Source organism: Carya illinoinensis, chromosome 9, assembly GCF_018687715.1.
Source record: "Carya illinoinensis cultivar Pawnee chromosome 9, C.illinoinensisPawnee_v1, whole genome shotgun sequence".
NCBI lineage: Eukaryota > Viridiplantae > Streptophyta > Magnoliopsida > Fagales > Juglandaceae > Carya > Carya illinoinensis.
The window spans coordinates 26,506,737-26,521,088 of NC_056760.1; positions in this window are offsets into that span (position 1 = coordinate 26,506,737).

Sequence of the window (14,352 nt, forward strand, 5' to 3'; positions counted from 1 at the left end):
ACTTTCTGATTGCAGGTTACTTGAAGCCATTGGCAAAAGTTACAAAACACTACAATAGTCATCATCACATTAGAGACAGATGAGTTTATTCTCAACTCCAATTTAATCTTATTAAGCATTTATAGAAAGTATATAATAAAATCTTAAGTAATTATGCTTTTATGTTTCATTTCATCTAGTCGAATGTGATGGGATATTCCCATTTTCAAATTTTTAAGTACTTGTTAATTCTTCGTGCTTAAGATTGTTCGGAAGGGAAGTATGTATGGACACTTTGCTTAAGTTGGTGTCCAAAATTATGCTTAAGTTGGTGTCAATTCTTCCCATTTTTAATTATGCTTAAGTTGGTGCTATGTACGGACACTTTGCCCTCTTTCGTGAAGGGAAGCGTTCTCGGGATCCATTAGGTTGATTAGTGTGTGAATGAGATATACGATTTTTATACTTTTTTTTTTTTTTTCCAAAATCAATGTCATTGGGTAGGCTTTGTAGTTCATTCACCAAATGTCCCTTCCACATATATTTCAAAAAACAGAAAAAATATCCCTTCCACGCAATGGGATCAAAGAAATCCAATTTATACTCTTGAGTGGGGATCACAATTCGTGTTCGCGTCATGTCAAGTTATTAGTATTGGACTATATGGGGTCATGACCCGTTTAATTAAACAAGTTAAACCCTAAAATTTAATAATTATATAAACAGTCTTAAGAGTACGTATATTCCACCTAATGAAGAACATTATGAAAAAGTGAATTTCTCCATGTGGATGCTAAATGTGTCTCGCTTTTTTAAAAAGACTACAGGAGATTTTCAAACCATAGAACTATGCAAATCATTTTCTTTTCTAGAGCAAAATAAAATTAAACATGTTCTTCAATTACTATATACGACACATCTCATGTCTCTCAAATTCAAATAAAACCTTTGAAAAATCTAAAACTCTCTCTCTCTCTCTCTCTCTCTCTCTTCCAAACAATATTTTATTTTCGAAAGGATCTTATTGTCTAAATGATTCACTAAATAATTTACATATTCTTAATCTTCTAATTATCTGATAATATTTGTTAACAAGAGATGTCCATAACTCAATTTCTCTTGCCTACGTAATAAAAATTATGATTAATGAAAAACAACTAAAAAAGATTATGATTATCAAACAAACTAAAAAAAAAATTCAAGTCCCTCGTCAACTTGTGAAGTCGTATTGCAAGTGATATTTCATGCAATACATAAACAAGTGAAAAGAAGAACAAACTACAATAAAGTAAAACATGGAAAAAGAGTTCGATAGGATGAATGGAAAATTTTCGCTATGGGTAATGAAGAATGTGACACCTAGACTTTCCAGTCTAGTGAGAGGACCGAGTTGAGGCACATCAGACACAAGAATCTCAGTATCAATGTGTACTTAGCATGTCATTAGATTCTATAGTTCTAAAGGATTATAGTCACAATCTCTAAAAGAAAATTGCTATAAATACAAAGAAATTACACACAATAAATCTAAAAATTGATGTGATTTTATGAAATCTGTTTGTGGGTTTACTTTTGTATATTCCTTTTATGATTAAAGTATTTTCCTCTCTAAAATGTCAAAGAAAAATATACATAGCCAAAAAGAAAAATGCAACTATGTCCAAAAATCATACATGTCTAATGCATAGGAGCCTATGACATGCCCAAATTAAAATAAATATTTTCTTCGAAAAAGTAAGCTTAAAGTTTCAAAGAAAAGAATAACTACTCTATACTTCAAGTCAGCATTATTGACGAGAGGAAATCTAGTTAGTTGTATGGATAATCTTGCAGATCTTCTATTCATCTTCCTCTTTGTGCTTTGCACGAACTACGGTTCCAAATGGTGGGATCATAGGTGAGATTGCCATGCAAGTATTATGACCTGTAAGTCTAGTCTTTGTAGTTCTAAAACTTTTTTTTAAACACATGGCAATGATTGATTTGGTAAAAACAATTATCAAGGGGAATGTGAGCATTTAAGTAAAACTAGATAAATAATTGAAAAATAATAAATAAAATATTTAATAAAAACATCATCTTTTATTTTTATTTTTTATTTTTTGAGAAAAGGTCTGTAGTATTCATAAAACTCTCATAAGAGAGGAAGAATACAAGGAGGAATTTCCTCCAAGACAAAAAGAGAATAGTTCAGACCCAAGGCATCTTGTTCAAGAGCATGAACAACTCTATTGTCATCTCTTTCAATCTGCTGCACAGACCATGAATCAAAATTTGCCAATAGAGATCTTGCATCTACCAACATTATTCTAGTGCTTGTTCCATATTCCTCATAATTAATAAGCGCTTTGACTACTTGCAAAGAGTGACCTTCCAATATAATGTCCCTATAACCCAAGTCTTGATAGAAAATAATGGCATGGAGAGAAGCAACTGCTTCAGCCAATAGAGAGTGTTAGGGAATAAACTTTTGTTCATCCTCAAAGTAGGCTTAATATTGACCTTCCAATCTCATATAATAGCTCCAATCCCCACCTTACAATGAATATTGTCCAGAACAACATCCCAATTCAACTTGAAAATACCATGGGGAGGTGCTTGCCATGTATCACTAACTGCCCTACTAGACTTGGTGTTGCCTGAGTTTTGAGAGGAGAATTGAAACCAGAAATTAGGTCCTTTGCTTGTTGCACTAGTGTAGAGGGATGAGTAAATTTTTTATTAAAAATGAAATCATTCCTCCTCTTTCACATCAACGAACTAACCACAGCAAATTCCTGCATCTACTATTGGTTTAAGGTTGCAAACATCTTATCCACTTGTTCTTTGAAAAACTGGCTGTGAGTTCCACTTTTTTGAATACTAATAGTACATTGTCCCCATACATCATTTGCTGCAATGCAATCCCATAACATATGTTCCACTGTTTCAGGATACTATTGACATACTGGACACTTAAGGCTAACATCCACTTTCCTGATGTTTAAATTAACTCTTGTTGGAAGAGTATTGAGGTAGGCTCTCCAAAGAAAAAATTTTATCAGCATTTGGGATCTATAGGTGCCATATCTTAGTCCAATCCTCTGGTTTAGTTTGTATGTTTGAAGTCTGTCATTTTCCATGATCTTGGATTTCACAATAGAGATGGTATGCACTTTTGACAGTGAAGTCACCCTTTGAAGTACATCTCCAAATCCATTGATCTGGCCTATTGCAGTGACTAGTAGGGATAGATTTAATGATTGTTGCTTTTTCTCTAGAGAAAATGGCATTGAGCAAAGAGTCCTTCCACTGGTGGGTGTCTGAAATTTGAATAAATATAATTACATACCTTAGTGTTAGCTTGTAAGAATCTAATTGAGTTTTGAGATTTGAAGGTGTTATGCTAAGGCAACCACTTATCAGTCCATATACTCACTGTCTCACCATTGCCTATTCTCCATAAGAGGCCATCTTCCAACAAAGGTCTGGCAAATAAGATACTTTGCCAAAAGTAAGAAGGATTACTGCCTAGCTTTTTTTTAAGGAAATTAGTGGTTGGGAAATATTTAGCTCTAAGAACTTTATCAGCTAGGGAGTTGGGATTTTGAAGAAACCTACACCCTTGTTTGGCCATCATAGCAGAATTGAAGTTCTCAAACTCCCTAATACACAAACCTCCTTGCTTCTTTGTTCTTTTCATTTCCTGCCAACTCACCTAATGTAATCTTGTCTCTTGAGCCTACTACCCTCACCAATAGTTGCTTATAACTCGGTCGAGAGATTGTAATAGAAGTTTAGGGAGTTTGAACAAGCCCATGCTGTATTTAGGAATAACTTGCATCACAACTTTCAAAAGGATCTCCTTGCCTGCTTGTGATAGGAACTTTGTGTTCCAGTTCTTCAATCTGTCCTGCACTTTGTCAACGAGTCCTTTGAAATAAAAAGCTCTAGATCTCTCCACCAGTGCTGGTAAGCCTAAGTATTTCTCATAGGATGTGGTGGCCCTAACCCCTGCAATACTTGTTATGATTTGCTTAGTCTCTTCTCGAGTATTCTTACTGAATTGGATGAATGTTTTTGTCTTTGTTGAGTCTTTGACCTAAGGTAGTTTCATAAGATTCCAAATGCATGAATAGCTTGCTCCACTCCAATGAATTGGCCTTGCAGAAAAAAAAAAAAAAAAATCTATCATCTTCAAAAAAGAGATGATTAATATGCAGTCTACCCCTTGCCAGTGGAAGGCCAGTGATCAACCCATTGGCTTTAGTTGTATTGAGAAGATTATTTAGAATTTCAAAACAAAGGATGAACGGGTAGGGTGAAAGAAGATCACCCTGCCTGATCCCCTAGTTGGAATAAACTTCTCCTGTGGAACACCATTAATGATTAGTGAATATGAAACTGAAGAAACACATCTCATGAAAAAATCAATCCACCTGAGATCAAGCCCTATTTTCTCCATGGCAGCTCTAAGAAATGGTCATTATATTCTGTCATAAGCCTTGCTCATATCAAGCTTCAGAGCCATGAATCCTTCCTTTCCTTTCATCCGAGTCTTCATAGAATGCATAGCTTCAAAGGCAACAATGACATTGTCTGTGATGAGTCTTCCTAGAACAAAGGCACTATGAGTTGGTAAAATAAGTGTAGGAATGATTCCTTTCAACCTATTTGCCATAGCCTTTACAATGATATTGTAAAAGACAAGACAAAGACTAATAGTTCTGAATTTTGTTACCTTGAGTGGGGACTTGGATTTAGGGATAAAGGTAATGAAGGTTTCATTTAAGCTAGCTGACCACTTCCCATCATTCAAAACTCCAAGCACTGCAGTACTTATTCTAGGGCCAAGAAAATGCCAATGTTTTTGGTAAAAAGCTGTAGGGAACACATCAGGACCAGGGCTTCCCATTCATAGTGAAAAGTGCATCCTTAACCTCTTCAGTAGTAAATTTCCTTGTCAAATCAATATTCATATCTTTAGTAACACTATCTTTTAAAGATTCCAGGAAAGAGTCAGTACCTGTTGGCCTTGAAGTCTCGAATAAAGCCGTGAAATAGTTTTAATACATGCCAGTAATCACCTCAGCTTTCTCAGTCAATTGGCCATCTGCATTAGTGATCTGGTGTATTATGTTATTCTTTCTTCTTTGAGTATCACAGTTGTGGAAGAACTTAGTATTAAGATCCCCATCCTTAAGCCATTTCTATTTAGCCCTATGCTTCCATTTTGTGTCCTCATCTTCAAGTAGACATGTAATTTCCTTTTGGAGCTGCTTAATATCATTGTTCAACTATCCCTCATCTACCTCATGTTACATGCTTAGTGATTCGGACTTTGAGTTTATCTCCTTACCTCTATCTCTATGCATCTTCCTGCTCCATTGCTGGAGCCTACTTTGACAACTCTTCAGACCTCTAGTGGCAGCTTCAATTTTATTCAAGGAGCTAGTATTTGCTGTCCATGCATTTGGAATAAGAGAATTGCATTTTGCTTTCTCATGCCAGTTGACTTCAAATCTAAATATTTTGTCTTTGTTGCTAAAAGGGTTTTGATTCTATAGATAAATCTGAATAGGGCCATGGTCAGAGCAACTAGCCACTAGATTATGCATTGAATGATCTTCAAACTTGTTTATCCATGCTAAATTGCCAAAGGCTTGATAGAGCCTTTCCTTTGTAAAAGCTTCCCCATCTCTATTGTTCCTCCAAGTGAATTTATCTCCACTATAGCCCAAATCATACAATTCAAATGCCTCTAGAGCAAACTAAAAACTCTCCATCTGTCTAGCAGGTCTTCTTACAGCACCAAACTTTTCATATTGTTTAAGAATCTCGTTAAAGTCCCTAATACAAAGCGAAGCCATAGTACCTTGAGGTTTTAGTGCTTGAAGTAGTTTCTAGCTTTCCACTCTTTTACCAGTTTCAAGGTTATCATAGAACCTAGTGAATAACTATAGCAAAGCTAAACCCCATCTCCATCCCGTGCTATTAATCACAAAAATTTTGTCAAATCCAATTTTGATTCTAATACTCTTCACCTTATCTCTACAACACTTAGTCTCCATAAGAAAGACTAACAGTAGGTAATTAGATTTCAGCAGTTGGTGAAGCTAATAAACTGTACGAGGGTTCCCAAGCGATCGATAGTTACAGCTTAAGCAAATCATTGGTTGTGGTGAGGCTGCATAGTAGCCACCACCAAATCATCCTGATTTAATCTCCTTCCAAGTGTGCACTGAGCTTTGAACCTTTTGGACATAGGTGAGTATACCAAATTTCCTTTGCCAATGACAACAGACCTCTTGTTACATTTACCAAGTGGGGAGCCTTTAGCCTTTCCATTTTGAGTAGTACTTTCTTCTTCTAGCTTTCCTTCTCTATGTGGACACCCTACAAGATTTCATAGGAGATTCTTGTAAGCCAAGTTGGTTGAATCAATTTCCACATCAACAATGATATTAGAGGAAGGTGTACTATGGAAAGCATGAGAATCATGATTCCTAGTTTCTGTTTCCATAATCGAGAGGATATCCTTCCTACCTTTCTTATTAGAAAAATCTTGAAGAGTGAGCAGAGAAGAAGTTTGACTTACACAGAGATGGTTATTGACTTCCAAAAAAGGCAAGCTTTCCTTATTTTTCTCCAAGATTTGCTCCTTCTGGACCTCTATGCCATGATCCTCGCCAGCATGTGACGCCCCCAAATCCCCACGCACAAACACGGGAAAATCGAGACGTCCGGATGATGACATCACGGGTCATCACCCTATCGGCGTGTGCCAAGTGTGGGAAATCAAAACTAAGTACCAGAATTTTTTCTTGTTTAATACAAAACTATTCAAAGCATACATAAATAAATATTACAAGACACAAATATAATTTTTAAACCCAATACAAAACGTAACATCAGCAACCCGGCGGAGCCGCATCCTCGGGCTCAGCCTCCTCTTCCTCATCCTTGATCTCTGCACCAAAATCTATGGTACCAAAAAAATGGCGCCGCAGGTAAGTAAACTCCAAACACCACTAGATAAAAACATATAAAACTCAAACAACATGGATGCAAGAAAAGCCAATGCACATGTCCCGCAAAACCACATTTTTACCACGCACGCCAAAAACCCATTTAGCCCACAAAAACATATCCTTAAAACCAAGTCTCGCCATTATCCCAGATAATGGCCCAAACCACCATTTTCCCAGAAAACGGATCAAAACCTCAGAAACCAAGCATCGCCATTTTTTCAGAAAATGGCCCACATCCGAAAACCATAAAAACAATCCGGTTATGCATGCACCATGATCTCCCCTAGGGATCATCCGCATGCCCTGGCTCTGTGCCACACCACAGATAACGACCACGCATGTGACACCTAAACGAGTGATGCCCAGACTCGCGCCCCGCGCGTACCTGGCCAGGCCATCCTCTAGTCCCCGCCACTCTAGGAACCACGGAATTGACACGACAGCGTTACCGTATCGTGCGATCCGATCGTCACCCTACGACAACGCAGGGGATGTCACTCAGTTTTATCCACTCCCGAGTGAATAGAGGAGCTCCACCGAGATAATAAACCATCCTGGCTTGGGCTCGTGAGACACATGCCCCCAAAAACCATTTACGCCAATAAAACGGGATTTTTCCGATTAAAAACAATATGCACATAAACCCAATATGCAACTCATGCCACATAGAACAAATAATCAAGCAACCCAAACAAGCAAAACCAAACACTCCGTCTTCAATCTATCCGACCCCTGAACTCCTCAGACTGAGTCCGGATTCAGGCAACCAACAACAATTAATTATTGAGAGAGAAAAATATATTTAAATCTAAAAGTAGGGTTTGAAAAATACTTACAGCGCTATACGGTATTTTTAGAAAGCTTGCGGCGTTGCAAACGGCGGAGAAAAAGCAACGTAACAGTGAAAATTCACTGTGGCCGTACCCACTTTTGAACGGGGAAAAACCAAGGCTTGGGATTGATAGGGAATGGTCTAAGGATGATTATGAAGCTAGTGGAAGTGAAGTTTGGCCGTGGGTGGCAGCGAAAACGGTGGCTGATGGTCGGATTTTCCAAAATGGAAAGCTAGCTTGTGGGAGCTGTTCCGGTGGCTATTAGAGGCTGGAAATGGGTGAGTTAGGACGGCAAGGAACCGGTGATGAAGTGGTGAAGAGGTGGTGGCAGGAGGTGGAGCGACGGCGGCGGATCGGGGCAATAACCGTGGGGCTTCTTGAGCGTTTTCCGGCCAAACGGCTGGCCGGATGGGGCTGGGGTTCGGTGGGGTGGTGGGCCGGCAGGAGGGGGTTCGACCGGTGGGGGTGGTGTCGACCACGGTGGCCGGACGGCGGTGGGTCGGGGCTGGGGCTGAGTCCGGCGTGGGAGAGGAGAGAGAGAGAGAGAGAGAGAGAGAGAGAGAGGGTCGACGCATGGGAGAGAGAAAAGGGAAAAGAAGAAGAAAAAAGAAAAGGAAAAAGAAAAAGGAAAGAAAAGAGAAAAAAAAAAGAAAAAGGAAAAAGGGAAAAGAAAAGATGTAGGAAATAAATGAGGTCCAATCCTCACTCCGGAAAGCAAAACAAATCTGCCAAAAACGAGATTAAAAACCGTAAAACGACTAATTAAATAAAACACAACATCCAACAAATAAAAACCAATTTTAAAATGTAATAATTTAAAATAAATAAACCAAGATATTAATTAAATTAAAAACAACCCTTCAGTGAAAATACACGCAAAAGTGGGTCATCACACAGTAACTCCTCCAATTTCCTTGGATAACACCTGACTTGCCTCTTCAAGAATCTCTTTCCCCTTTTGCTCATCGGAATCCCCTTGTCGCGGGGACTATAGTTGTCGGAGCTCGAGGTACCACCATACTTCTTGGCCAAAGTAACTACAGAATTAACTAGTGAGGCACGTAGCCACTAGCCATATTGTTCCACAGATTGGTCATCCCCTTTCGCCTTGGTACATTTCTTGTCTTTATGGTTCAAAGTGCCACGCTTAAAACAAAAAGTTGGCAATCGTTCGTACTTGAAATGAATAAGCATTTGCTTGCCTCCTATGTTAAGAACACATCCTCGAATCAAAGGGCTTGAAATATCAACTTCCGCACGAATTCTGAGAACCTCCCCCACCACCCTTTGCCATTTGTATCCATTTCTACTTTAAGAACCTTACCCATGCAAGAGCCTAGACATAGTCCAATCTCCTCAGTCATAGCAACAAAGGGGAGGTTGTGTAACTACACCAAGAAGGGTTCATGTTGGAACTGCACTTTGTTTAGCAAGAGGCTCCCATCAAATTCCTGGAGACTAATCAAATGTCTATCAAAAGACCAAGGGTGGCCATGCATCACCTTCTCTTTGTCTGAATGGTGGAACTCGACCAGAAATCTATTATCACCTACATCACGAAACTGCACCCACCCTACTAGGTTCCAAACTTTGGCCATTGTTGATATGAATGCCTCCTTGTTAGCGTGTTTACATTTACAAGCAAGGTAAATAGACATTTGTCACCGTGTGTAACTGAGTGTATAGCCACTTCAACCAGACTTTTGGTGTTTGCACGTTGACCCCTAAACTTTACTAAATTTACATTTTTGGCCTCATTCAAAAAATTAATTTTTTCTTATATTTCATTTTCTTCATATTTTACTCATTTTATAGGCTCTTTATGTTTTCATTTTTTACATATATAGGCATTAAGACCTAAATGGCTAAAGCCCCAAATTGGCAATCCTACATGGTCACCGAAACCACATTTAATTTATTGCATATTCTTGTATTTCTCTTGCATGTATGCAATACCGTATCTTACTCTATCCAAAATTTAATCTGTTTAATTATGCTTAGTAGACTTCAATGAAATCTACGACGTTTGGTGAGCCTTGTTGTTTGAGTAGCTCTATAGCCACACATGGGGGGATCCCACTAGTGTTCTCTCTCTCTCTTTGTTTTTTTTTTTTTTCTTTTTCATGTATTTTTTAACACTTTTAAATATTAAAAAAAAGTTCAAAATATCATTAAAAAAACATTTCCTTAATCATTTAGTAAAAAAAAAAACACTTGTCGAGATCCCCGTCAGGATCCTTCATCTAGAAGAGTAGCACTTCTCTTATTGTTTATGGGAGGTGAATTTTAGATTCATCCCAAGGATTATAAGTTTTGATATCCAATGCAATCATGATTTGACATTTACTACTGATTATGTAGCAACTTGTGATTTTGAGAATGAGGAGCTAACTAGTTGGAGCTAAGTCATGATTATAGTGTTAACGTAGATTTTATATTATTCTTTGTTACCATGTATAGATTCTAATAGTTAGGACTATAGTTTTTACCTTGTAAAGATTACCTTGTATAGTTTTCCAAAGCTCTCTACGTATTTTTCTAGTCTCTCTACTATTTTGACATGGTATCAAGAGCAGGTTGTTAATTTCCTTGCCTATTAGAATTTTTTTTTCTCTTGGATTTCTAGGTTTCTCTTATTCAGCGCACTCTAGGTTGATTTTTGGTGGATTTGATGCCACTTTCTCAACCTCAGCTCTAGTCTGGGGTGTTCTCAGATTTTCTACCTTCTACGATTTTTGGCTCTAGTCTAGTCTGGGTTCTTGCGATTTTTGGTGCAGTAGTTGGTTCTTGGTTGGAGTTCTTTGTGAAATTTCGACACATCTCAGTGCCTCTTGCGATTTTAGGTGCTGTCTGAGTTGTTTTTTTTTTTTTTGAGTTATTTCAGTCCTCTAGATTTTGGCGCATGTTTCTGGTTTGGATTTCACTTTTTGGCGCCATTTGCTCAGCATTTTGGTGAGTTACTTCCTTTTGGCATTTCTATTATTATTCTCGAGTTTGGGGTGTTATCAGCAGTCCCTGATTTTTGTGCTTCTCATAGGAATTTTTTTTTTCATGCGATTATTTTTCCGCTACATCATATCATATGATAAAGTAGACTCGTTTCATATTCGGTTTATTGGAAAAAATTATTTTGCTAGGGAGTTTCAATTTAAATTATTTGTCAAAGGGAAAGAATTGTAGGGTCATATTGATGGGAGTGATCCTGCACCTCAAGATGTTGAGGCATTGTCTAAGTGGGAAATTAAGGATGTTTGGGTTATGACTTGGATCCTTAGTTCAGTTGAGACTCATCTTGTTCTCAATTTGAGGCCCTATAAAGCTGTTGCTACTATGTGGAATTATCTCAATATGGTATACAATCAAGATAACTCCGCTAGGCGATTTCAATTAGAGTATGAGATGGCTAATTTCACACAAGGAAGTCTCTCAATTGAGGAATATTTTTCTGGTTTTCAAACTCTTTGGGTTGACTATTCTAACATTGTTTATGCAAATGTTCTCGCTACAAATCTCTCTGCTATCCAAGCAGTGCATGCAACCAGTAAGCGTGATCAATTCTTAATGAAGCTACAACCTGACTTTGAAATTGTATGGTCTAATATGATGAATTTTGCTCCTGTCCTCTCTCTGGATGCTTGTTTGAGTGAACTTCTTCGTAAGGAGCAGTGTCTACTCACTCAAGCTTCCATGGCACATCAGGCTCCTGCTAGTGCACCTATTCCTATCGTTTATGCAACACAAGGGAGGAATAAGGGTAGAGACATTCGTGATATCTAGTGTTTTAGTTGTAAAGCTTTTGATCATATTGCTCAAGATTTCCCACAAAAGTTTTGTAACTACTACAATAAACCAGGCCATATCATCTCCGTTTGTTCCATACGACCTGAAAGGAAGTAGGGCACTGCGTATCATGCCTCCATTGATGCCACTAGTGCTACTACATTGCTTGATGCCTCACTAGTTGTTCCTATTCCTACTCCTACAATCTTAGCAAATCCGAGCACACTCACTCCTGAAATAGTACAACAAATAATCATTTCTACTTTTTCTGCTTTTTGGCTCTTAGGTAATCATAAAGTTTCTTCTAAGCCATGGTATTTCGACTCTGAAGCCTCTAATCATATGACCAATACTATTGTTCATCTTTCCAATGTTAGACATTATGATGGAAATCTAAAAATTAACACCGTTGATGGCAGTTCTCTATCTATCAGTTCTGTTGGTTATCTTTCCTCTTCCTTAATTGATATTTTAGTGTCTCTTGCCTTCTCCACAAATCTTATTTCTATTGTTCAATTGGTTAATAATAATTGTAATGTCAATTTCTCTCATTCTGGTTGTGTTGTGCAGGATCAAATGTCTGGAAAGATGATCGCGAAGGAGCCTAAAGTGGGACGACTCTTTCCTCTTCATGTTTCTCCTTCCCCAATTATCCCTAGTTTTCCTTTACTTTCATTTGCATGTAATGTTGTTCGTCTTGGAAATAAGATGTGGCATAGATGTCTAGGCCACTCAAACTCAGATGTACTTCATACTTTGTTTAATTCTACTTTATTGGGAAATAGAGCATATTCTTCTCTTGATCTTTCTTTTGATTGTACAACATGCAAACTTGGCAAAAGTAAAGTTCTACCTTTTCCTTCTCATGCATCTCATGTCCCACAATGTTTCGATATTATTCATAGTGATGTTTAGGGGATTACACCTATTGTTTCTCATGTGCATTATAAGTACTTTGTTACTTTCATTGATGATTTTAGTCGTTTTATTTGAGTTTACTTCCTACCGGCTAAGGCATAAGTTTTTTCAATCTTTCAGCGCTTCCTTACCCTTGTTGAGACTCAATGCTTTGCCAGCATCAAGATCTTGCGATTTGATTCTGGAGGTGAATACATGTCTAATGAGTTTTAGGCCTTTCTCCAAAGCAAAAGGATCATCTCTCAACATTCTTGTCTTTTGACACCACAACAAAACAGTATTACTGATTGGAAAAATTGACACCTTCTTGATGTGGTAAGAACCCTTTTATTTGAATCATCTGTTCCTCCTCATTTTTGGTGTGAAACTCTTTCTACTTCAGTTCATTTGATCAATTGCTTACCCTCTCCTATGTTAAATCATGTTTCTCCTTTCTTTAAGTTGTTTGGTCATTCTTCTTTATATTCTGATCTTCGTACATTTGGTTGTGCTTGTTTTGTGCATCTCCCTACTCATAAAGAACATAAACCTACTGCTCAGTCTGTTAAGTGTGTTTTTCTTGGTTATGCTATCCATCAAAAGGGTTATGTTTGTTATGATCCTCATGCTCGTCGTATACGGGTTTCTAGGAATGTAATTTTCTTTGAAAATCAATATTTCTTTCCATCTCATGTTGAGCTGCCATCTGCATCTTTATATCTTCTGCCTACCTTTTCTGATTTCCCAACAATTGTAGAAAGGTTCAAACCTAGTTTGTGTATGAAAGATGTAGTCGACATGAGTCTGGTTCCACTTCATCTATGCCCTCTTCCGATCTTGACCTGGCGCTTGATCATGCTTCTTCTTCCACCACTCTTTGTCGGTCTACTCGCCTTTTTGAGCCCTCGATTGGTATAGTTTCTCCTCTCCTGTCTCTCTTGTCGCTACTTTGTCATCTATTTCCATTCCATCTTGCTACAAACAGGCCGTGGAACATGAGTGTTGGCAAAAGTCAATGAAAACAGAACTTCAAGCACTTGAGAAGAATCACACTTGGGATATTGTTCCTTGTTCTCCTACAGTCAAACCTATTGGGAGTAAATGTGTTTTCTTTGTAAAACTTCATTCTGATGGCTCTTTGGACTGGTATAAAGCTCACCTTGTAGCTTTGGTTAACAAGCAAGAATATATGGTTGATTATGAGGAGACATTTGCTCCTATTGTCAAAATGACCATAGTTTAAACCATCTTAGCTATTGTCGCTTCACAGTTGTGGCAACTGCATCAGATGGATGTGGAGAACGCCTTTCTTCATAGTGATCTCCAGGAAGAGATTTACATGAAGCTTCCCTCTGATATGACTACTTCTTCTCCTCATGATATCTGTAAGCTGAGGCGTTCTCTATATGGGCTCAAGCAGGTGCCCCGGGCTTGGTTTGAGAAGTTTTGCAGTACACTTCTTTCATTCAGTTTTACATAAAGTCAATATGATTCTTCTCTCTTCTTCCACACATTTGTGCCATGTATAGTTCTTCTCTTAGTTTATGTGGATAATATTATCATTACTGGCACTAATTGTGGTTTGATTACTAAGTTTCAGTAGCTGTTACATGCAACTTTCCATATGAAAGATCTTGGCCAGCTCACATACTTCTTAGGATTGGAAGTTCATCATTGGGCCAATGGTATTTTTGTGAACCAGCATAAGTATATTCAAGATCTTATCACCTTGGCTGGTTTGTAGTACACTTCTTCTATTGATACTCCTATGGAGGTAAATGTCAAATATAGGAAAGATGAAGGGGACCTTCTAGATGATCCTACTCTCTATCAGTGCCTGGTTGGGAGTCTTA